The sequence below is a fragment of the Pimephales promelas genome, chromosome 23 (assembly GCF_988280905.1).
Source record: "Pimephales promelas chromosome 23, fPimPro1.hap1.1, whole genome shotgun sequence".
NCBI classification, from domain to species: domain Eukaryota; kingdom Metazoa; phylum Chordata; class Actinopteri; order Cypriniformes; family Leuciscidae; genus Pimephales; species Pimephales promelas.
Window position 1 is genome coordinate 16331224 of NC_142791.1, and position 9992 is coordinate 16341215.

General features: G+C 35.9%; 1 long non-coding RNA gene across 2 annotated transcripts; it reads right to left on the bottom strand.

Moving 5' to 3' along the window:
- Positions 1-841: 841 nt before the first annotated feature.
- On the bottom strand, positions 842-4357 carry LOC120486920 (uncharacterized). Of its 2 annotated transcripts, XR_016149553.1 has the most exons (5): positions 3680-4357; positions 3427-3478; positions 3052-3172; positions 2582-2678; positions 842-1287 (listed from the first exon to the last, which is right to left on the bottom strand). It is a non-coding gene; the product is annotated as an uncharacterized LOC120486920 (long non-coding RNA). The 2 variants fall into 2 exon arrangements; XR_016149552.1 differs by lacking the exon at positions 3680-4357 and having other exon boundaries at positions 3427-3667.
- Positions 4358-9992: the final 5635 nt, after the last annotated feature.

The window sequence follows — 9992 nt, forward strand, 5'->3', positions numbered from 1 at the left end:
CGAGTCAATTCTTTGAAATGAACATAGCCCTCTTTGTTAATGTCACTATCCTTGATGGTATCCCATTTTAACTTTACACCTGAAGTCATATAGAGAGAAATCAATGTGGTTTTGTTCCAAATTAGATATCATTAACATATTTGTATATCAGTATTATGGGAAAACATGTTGTAGATCTTCTCAATGAAATGTACTTGGATATTTATTTAGATTGTTTCAGGTACTTCTGGAATTTTGTTGGGTGAAGTTAATTTTATTTTGCATTTAATATGTACTTTAACACTTGTGAGGCCATTTTAAAAGGAAAGCCATTTTAAATCAAACAGAAGGCCTACACTGTTAAAATCTCCGTTAAAAAACGGAAAAAGTGCTGGTAATTAATTACCAGCACTTTTTCCGTTTTTGTACGGGCACTTCCGTAAACCTTAGAACGGAAATTTCCGTAGATTTACATGAGTTTTTCTGTACCATTGACGGACATTTCCGTCAAACCTAAAATGGAAAATTCCGTATTTTCTGTACTATTCACGGATAATCCTTATACAGAAATTTCTATTTTTATAGCATATATTTTGGTAGCAAATAATTCAAGAACAATATATACATATTGAACATGTTTTATTTTTCTGTAAAAATTTCATGTAAACATTCTTAAAACGCATTCAATGGGTAAAAATTGATATACACAGACAGACACACACAATTTAACAATGTGCAAAGCACCATAAAAAAGTGCTTGTATTGTGGAAAAAGTTAAGACATTAAACAAACATGGGAGAAATGAAAAAAAAAAAAAGAAAACGAGCAGGTACTTGCACAATATTGGTGTTGTACCAAATGAAAAAAATGGAAAAAAAAAAAAACCTTCATAAACTGTGAAAGTCAAGATTCAAAACATTTTCAAATGCAATACTAATAGAATACGATACAATACAGAAACAAACAAAATGCAATGAAGATAAGGCTTCTGCTTTTAAAAATTGCTTTAGACTTCTAGTCAATAGAGTGAAATGTTTGGACACATGCAGAATGGATGCAAATTGAATACCACACAAGTCCTCTGGAGGAAACGTCCAACCCAGTGTAGAATCCAGTGCATTGCACCCAAAAAAAGGATGGATTAAGCAAATCGAAGAAGATCTGAAGTTCCAGCGGCTTGACCCACAGCAAGGCACGATTAGTCGCCACAGTTCGAAAAGCATAGAGACAAGTGATCGAATGAGTTCGAAATCCTGCGGCACCCACAGCAGCATACTGGATGCGAGGTCGTCCTCCCCAAGATGCCAGCTAGGGATTAAAGAAGAGTGAAATGTTAGTGTTGATGCCATTTTTCTGTAAGAGAACACAATATTACATAAAGCATAAGCTCACCCCAAAATTTTAATTTGTAATTACTCACACGCACGTTGTTCCACACGTCCTCACAAGAGTTACATTCATCTTTAGAACAAAAATGAAGATCTTTTTGAGGAACTCTGATAGATTTCTGTCCTTCCATTGACAGCTGAGGCAACTACCACTTTCAAGTTTCAGAAAGGTATAGACACAAATGTAATCCATGTGACTCCAGTGGTTTAACCCCAAATTTATAAAGTGGCACAAATGTTTTGTTGCTAGAATCTTATCGCATCACATTTGGATAGGACTCTAACACTGTGTTACTTTTATTATGATCTTACTATCTTTCTGAAGCTTGAAGTGGTAGGAGTAAGCAGAGGGAGAGCTGTCAACAAAGGGAGAGAACGCTCTCAGATTTCATTAAAGGGATAGTTCACTTTGAAATTAATTTTTGATATCTTTTATCTTACTTCTAGGGCATCCAAGATGTAGGTGCCTTTGTTTCCACAGTATTTTCAATTTTGATATTTTAGGTCAAACCGTTCTTGTCTGTAAGTCATATAATGCAGGTTTATGGGGTTCACCCTGAAAAAGTGAAACTGAAAAAGCATGCACAGAGAAGTCCAAATTAAACATGATTCAATGACTCCTAAATGCAAGTACACATAGATGGCCTAAGACACGAAACAAGCAGTTTGTGTGAGAAAACGAACAGTATTTATATTGTTTTTACCTCTTGTAATCACAGCCACGTCCAAGTGATCTGAAGGCACAGGGCGCTTCGGTCTGCGCAAGTGCGCCGGAAGTGATCCTTCAGATCACTTGGACGTGGCTGTGATTACAAGAGGTAAAAACAATTTAAATACTGTTCGTTTTCTCACACAAACCGCTCGTTTTGTGTTTTAGGCCATCAATGTGTACTTACATTCACGAGTCATTAAATCATGTTTAATTTGGACTTCTCTGTGCATGCTCTTTAGGGGGACCCAGGGTGAACCCCATAAACCTCCATTATATGACTGACAGACAAGAACGGTTTGACCTAAAAATATCAAACTTGAAAATACTGTGGAAACAAAGACACCTACATTTTGGATGTCCTTGAGGTATAAAAGATTTCAAAAATGTATTTCAAAGTGAACTATCCCTTTAAGATCTTAACAACTTGCATGAAAAACGTTCATTTTTCGGTATGTTCAGTTAAAGTTCCATTTTGAGATTTGACAAAAGCTTGAAACTTTACCTGGTTTTTCGAAGTTGTTCATACAGGAACTTCAGCAGTTTTGGAGGAATGGGGACGTTTCCTTCATCTCAGCCTTTTCAACCTTCGTTCAGGATTTCTACACAGGAAAGTTGGAAATGAAAAAAAAAAAAGGATATATTTTTAGCTACACAAGAAATTAAATGAAGGAAAATTAACTACAAAGTATCATGTAGACCAGGTTGAGGTTGACAAACAAATGTACAGTATTTTACATTCACTAAATTATCAACTATAAAAAAAATTATCAGCCATCCCTAATTCTCTCAAATTCAAACACTGTTTAAAAAATGCTAAGACTTTTTCCAGTGGACTCCAATTGCATGTCATGTCAGCTTGTCTGCATGCTCAACTATAGGCTACATTCTAATATGTTTCATTATTTTCAACTAAATAAACAGAATCACAATAACATGTTCTATAAATAATTTGATTAAAAATGTGTTGCTTACCTTTATATGAACTCCAGGATAAGTGCCATATTCTTCAGGTATTTTGCATCTTACTGCCTCAATAGGGTAGGAGATGTGGTCAATAACTTCTTGAATGACAGCAACCCTGAATGTCCACCACCTGAAACAGAAAAAGATATTACTAAATGAAAAACATAACACGATCACTTCAAAAAAAACGCTTTAAACATAGTTGTTTAAATCTTCCCTATACAATTTGTATTTCTACCGACCATGTAAACATAAATATCTTTGAAGGGGGTATTCAGCAACCAACTTTTTCTATAAACAGACTTTATTCTTCAGACTTTAAATTCAAATGCGTTTTGCCAGTATTGAACATTCATAATAATGCTAATAATACAAAATACAAACCCATAAGAAGCATGCAGGTGGTGCTTGGGATGTAAACTACAGCAGAAAAGTCCTGTTAATAGATAAGAAAACAACAGAAACATTATGAAATGAACAAATGAGAAGGGAAAGAATGACTAACATTACAGGCAGAAGTTTAGATAATAGCAGTCATGCTAAATGTAAATTAATCTTTCATTATTTGGGGTTTAAAGTCGTGTGTGTCATCTAAAACAAAAACATGAAGTCTAACGTAAACATAACGTTATCTTACCTCATTTTGCAGAAAAGGTGCTGGTGTTTTCCTTGATCCAGCTGTAGCGGTCAAGTTATTGCATATTCACAAACAGTCTCTTCACGTTGTGTCTTCATGCCTTTCAAATCAAGCAAGACTTAATGGCGTTTACTTTTCTTGACGATTCCTCTGGTTGCTTTTGCTTGAAGGCATTAAATTGCTCTAAAAACACTAGCTAACGTTAGAACTATCACAACTAGTTAACGGATTCGCTCGGCAAGAAATAAACCGCATCACGACAAATAAAAGTAAATAAGCCCATTACAACAAGGACACTACAATCGAGAACCTCCACGAGTCTTAACTAACTCTTTCAATGTGTGACGATATGCATAAAATGATAAACGTGACGGCTCCGACATTCATTTGCCTACCAGTTAATGCCAGATGGTAACTAAAAATAACGTTACGTTAACAGCTTATCAAGCAAAACATAATTTTCGTTTTTAAGTTTAAGTTTTACCACATAAGTGTCAGAATGGCTTCCACACACCCGAAATCCGGCTCTAAAAAGCAACTTTGCCCGCGGTCATCTGCGTGTGTAATGGCGGATGCGTCTTAAACTTTTCGCGCTGCCGGGATCTTGTTCCCACAATGCAACGCGAAATTCAAAATAAGGGTAAAAGATCCGTAAAAGACAAATACGGAAAAAAATCCTTCACATTTATATGGTACATTGTACCGTATTTTTACGGAAATTTTTTACAGTGTATTTTAAATCATAAACAACAATATATATCCATATTTTAGCACTCATTTCAACATGTGACATGCAGTGAAGTGTTGGATAGCAGGAGGTAACTGCAAGTGAATTCCACTATGTATAGTTTTGAACAACACAATTTTGTATGAAGCTTTTCTATCCGGCTTGATGCAAGTTCCAGTTACAGACACACAAACTCTTTCTATCCGCTCATTAAGTCTGCTGTCACACGTCACCATTTCTGGGTCCAAATCAGATGCCAAAAGAAAACAATATATTAGTAATATATCCTCACGATGTGATGCAATATCTTCATACTGAATTCCCAGACAGTGATTCATCTTTTAGAAATTGTTATTTGTGTCCGGGACACTGTGAGACCAGAGACTGCAGTGTACATTTTTTTCAGCTTAATATTAATAAATAGTCTTCATAAACAGCTATTGAGATAGCATTCACATATGAAACGAGTAGAGGGTCGGCCCATAAGCAGCATCCCTTACGTCACAAATTAACAAGCGAATTCATCAAGTCTGGTTGATTTAATGGGCTACAATAGCCAATTTCTATTTTATAAGATGTTAAATTTCCAATGCAATAACTCAACAATTACAGTTGGTCTCTGCTTTCATCAAGTACAATATTATAAGTTCTATTTTTTTTTTAATTACTGATGTTTTATACCTGTGGTTTCACATTCAGTCAGCTTGCATTTTATGTTGAACAAACTGAAAAAGTTAGTATATTTGCTTCTACACTAAAACCAGCTGTGTATATTTGCTGAGATGGCAGAAATCTCACATAACAGAACACCAATCACTTTATTAGTGACTTGACATACAACATTTACAACAAGATATAATCAAAAACACTTCTCAGAGCTAAGACATCTTAAAAACAAAAATTAAATCATCTCCCCATGCTTTGACCAAAAATATGAATTATTTAAGTGGATCATCCGTGATCAAACTGAACACTTAGATTTTTTTTTTTTTTTTTTTTTTATGTAGCAGAAATGCTGTCACTGTAGAAGAACAGTGTTAAACACTCTAAAATAAGAAATGAAATTGGGGAGCATATTCATTTTTATGAAATTCTGCCAGTAAGCGAGACTGTGAGGTCTGTCTGTCTGCCAAGATGCAATTTTTTTTTTTTTTTAAAAGAGGAATAAAATGAGGCTTAAGAAGGTCTGTGTTATATATAACTATATTTCCAAGGTTGCAAAATTTCTTGGAGACTGGAGAATATGGACAACACATAATGCACCTGAAAAGCAACAGAAATTATCTAAAATATGTAAGGTTTGGGAAGGCATCATGATTGAATAACCCAAATAATCGTATTTTAGAGTATTTCTCATTCGTATCCTGTTCTAATAATGCATTTTGCCCTATGACCAATACAGAAAGAAATCGCAATGGGTTCAATGACTATAGCGAATAAACGAGGGGACTGAAGACAAAAGATTTGAGATGCAAATCTTTTAAACCCAAGCCTTTTTAAAGAGAAAAAAATACTCCCACACAGAGGTGTCACGCCAATTCAACTTGCACATGCCCCCTCATTTTTTTGAGCCAAGTACATGTTTTAAATGCAGAAAATAAGGTGATTTGTAGGCAGGTTTGTCTAAGGGTACATTTACACGACAACAAAGAAAAGTTTTAACTTTGCGTTTTTCGCATACAGACGACAACATCCCACGGATCATGATAATGACTAAAAACGCTGTATTATTCACGCCTGGCCAGTAGTTGGCGATGTCATGAAAACATAGAAACGAAAACCTGATGACTGAACATGTAATACACATTCGCATAATATCACCAGTTTCAACGTTTGTGTAGTTTACACGATAACGGTATCATTTTCAAAAATGTGTAAATGAAAAGCCAAAAAGCATAAAATGTTTTCTGTTTTTAGTTGAAAACGTGTTGTATAAACGGCCCCTAAAACTCAAATAATGGGCCCAAAATACAAATAAAGTTCCAATTTGGTTATCTATGCTCACCTTTGGGGGACAATGGGGCTATGGAATACATTTTATAAGAATATACATATATGTATTATATATGTATATATATATATATTATTTTTAAAAGAAATAATGCAAATATTTGATATAAAATCCGTTTTCTGTAATTTTTTTTGTGTGTGTGTGTGTGTGTGTGTGTGTGTGTGTGTGTGTGGAGATCAACACTGTTACAACATTGATTAAAGTCCATTTACTAAAGTACACACCTCGGTCACTCTGGTTTGGGTATCTTTGGTTTGTCTTCATCCTAAATACTGTTATTTCATTCATTGAATAAAACGTATTTCATTATGTGTGGATTTGGTTCCCTTGCTCACTAATCAAAAACTGTATATATAAAAGTATAAATCAAGTCGAAATCATGGGTCAAGTTAATGTTTATAAGCTTTGAATTCCTGAGATAATTGTAATTACGAAAGGTCTCTCATGAGAGTGATCTCATTAGCACAAATGCCTGATAAACCATGAAGATGTGGCCATCCCAGACGCAGGGCATCTTTCATGTGCTTCAACCAATTATGGACTTTAATGTGATTTATCGCAAACATTTTAAAGACACATTAGAAAAGAGGCATGAAAACCACTCTTGAGATGTGTGGCAACACAATAAACCAATACTGCACTGTATAGGAAATGCTGCTGTCTGTAGCCTTTTCACAGGGTTGTACAATAGACGATTCATGTGTAAAGAAATTGACTTTCTTAAAGTAGGCTAATTCAGTTTAAGAATAAAATATTTTACAAAATGTATTAACTTCGACAAAAAAAGAAAACTCCAACACAGTCTCATTGCAAGTCCTAAAGTCACTATAAAATAAAAATTCAACTCTTGAATTTTGACAATACTTGTTTTTAGTTTTTATTAAATAGAATAGTTCAGTATTTTCTTATAAAGGATTAATCCATGCAGATTTTTTAAATTAATGTTTTTCATAATCTTGAATCAGAATAACTTCCTCTCCCTCCCTCCAGCTCATCTTTGATGATAAGGGTGGGGCAACCAGTCAATCACATAAGATCCACCAATAGCAAACCACAACTATCCGATCAGTTCCCCACCGACAAAATCAAGCCCCGCCTTGCATTTGTTCTCGTTCCAGCACTGTAAAAAAATATTTTCAAGATTTGTTATCACTAGGGTTGGGTATCGAGAATCGAGTATCGATTGGAACCGAGACTAACTTTTCGTTTTTCCCGGAATCGTTCAAAAGTGAAAATTTCGATTCCTAGTTTCGATATTCACAGTCCGCCGAGCGGAAGAAGAAACCGCTGAACAACACCAACGAAGAAGCGTCTACCGGAAGTGTTGGCATAACCACGCGAGTCGAACATGAGTACCTTACGTCGGCGATCCAAAGTGTGGCTTCACTTTTCTAAAAATAACGAAATCTCGACAAAATGCAAAATTTGTGACAAAAGGAGTATTTTTACAGGAGTATTTCCTTCAGAAAGGCCGTTGGTTAGCAAGGTTAGCTAAACTTTTCTGACCCTGCCTCTTAAAAGAATCGGAATCGAGAATCGTTAGGAACCGGAATCGAAACAAGGAATCGGAATCAGAATCGTTCAAATTCAAACGATACCCAACCCTAGTTATCACAAGATTTTTTCTTTTGTCAAATCAACTTAAATGATTTATTTAGTTCAAATAACTTATTATTTTGAGTTTCTGGTGATTAAATCAATCTCCTTCATTGTATTAACTCACTTTTTCCAGTTCAATCAACTTAAAATTTTAAGGCAACCAGGTTACTTATTTCTTTAAGTTACAGAAACAATATTTTTTTACAGTGAGAAGCCATTTCACTCAGATATACATCACAATGCAGGCTTCAACTACACATTTTGGCGAATCACAGGCTATTTTGTATGAATTTGTATAATATCAATTGCATACTTTCATACGATCTAACAATCTATAACTAACAGTTATATTTATGGGTGAAACCTTTTCCTAAAATCATAATAGATTCATGTGAAATGACAATCTCATAAAACAGTTACAATCTCCCTTGAGACCGGGTTGGTTACTCTTTAATCTGGACTGCAAATCATGTTCTCATAAATGAATATAAGTGTACACAGTCGACGACAGACATTTTTCCTCCTACACTGACAACGGTTTGCTTTATTGATTCTGCGTCACTAGGGAAGGTTTTCCAACACTTGTCTCCTTGCTGTTGTTTCTCCTCAGCTAGCTCATTAGTCACACTGAGGCTCTGCAGTCGCTCAGACTGACGTTTGGACACTTTGAAGTCCCTGCACATGGCCAGTGGTTTTATGATAATTAATGTTGCATCTGTGCCACATGGCTGGGTGGGCTGACTCACAGATCAGGGGAGATATACAGTCAACAGGGACAACCTCCATCTCCAGGGCTGATTTATTGATATTAAGCAACTGCGAGAGATTCAATCGGGCAGATTGATTCCTCATCGTATGCACTCCTAATCTCTAAAAATAAAAATAAAGGTGTGATTATATCTTAATGGAACTCTTTGAAACTATGCCTCATCTATCTTGCTTTATTTATTTTGTGTGGTAAAGTATTGTATGTTCTGACCTCAATAATTTGCTAATAAAATGGGTTTTAAAGTTTGAAAGAAACCCAAAGCTGTTTTTATTAGTATTTGCAGTTTCATCACTGCACTTTTATAGGGACACTATGCATAATCATCATATGAAAATGAAGTAAAGATTGTGTTAATGATGGTCCCTATCAGTGATGCGCGGGTTGATCCGAAATGAGCGGGTGCCTGCGGTCACCCGCGGTTACCCGCAGTTACGGGTCATCCAAAAATGTTTTTAATGATATTCGGGTCGTGGTGGGTCGGGTCGTTTGAAAAAAGATGCCAATTAAACATTTGTATTAATATAGTTCTAGACACAATTTTGATGAAATATACAGCCCTACACATTATTGTCTGAATAACTGGCACGAAGATAACACACAAGCTCAGTCTAAACAGTTCTCAGTTCTATGATTCGAGAACCGCTGTCCCTGTGGGGTCGGTATAGTATTAGCTGCTCGTGCTCATCACTTCCCTCAACAGTGGCACCAACATGTCTCGGTTCAGTGAACTGTTGGAGTTACTGGAGTAAAATATAATTCAGGATATTGATTTATTTCGATTCGTAGGCGACTGTCAGGCATGTCTGAAAGTGAGTAACTTTAGTAACTTGTGGATCAGCACTGACGCAAGACGCGAACTGTTTCGAACGATTCAGTTCGATTTAGTGTACTGGTTCGACCGGTTCACTAAAAAGAACCGGTTCAAAAGAACGATTCGTTCACGAACCGGCCATGTCTACAGTCTGCGGCAAGAGAAAAGGTGAAGACTGGGGAGTGGAAGCTCCGCAAATACACAAATAGAAAGAGTAAAAGTGTGAGAGACATTTGCTGAAATAATGAAAGATGATGACCAAAGTGCTGGCTTTGCCTTTGTTATGTGTAGGCCTACGTCTTCTTGCGATGCTGTGTTGTTACACGTCTATGACCCAATAACGCTCCGATGAGCATTTACTACTTTTAAAAAATGCGGTCAGGAAGCGGGTCGGGT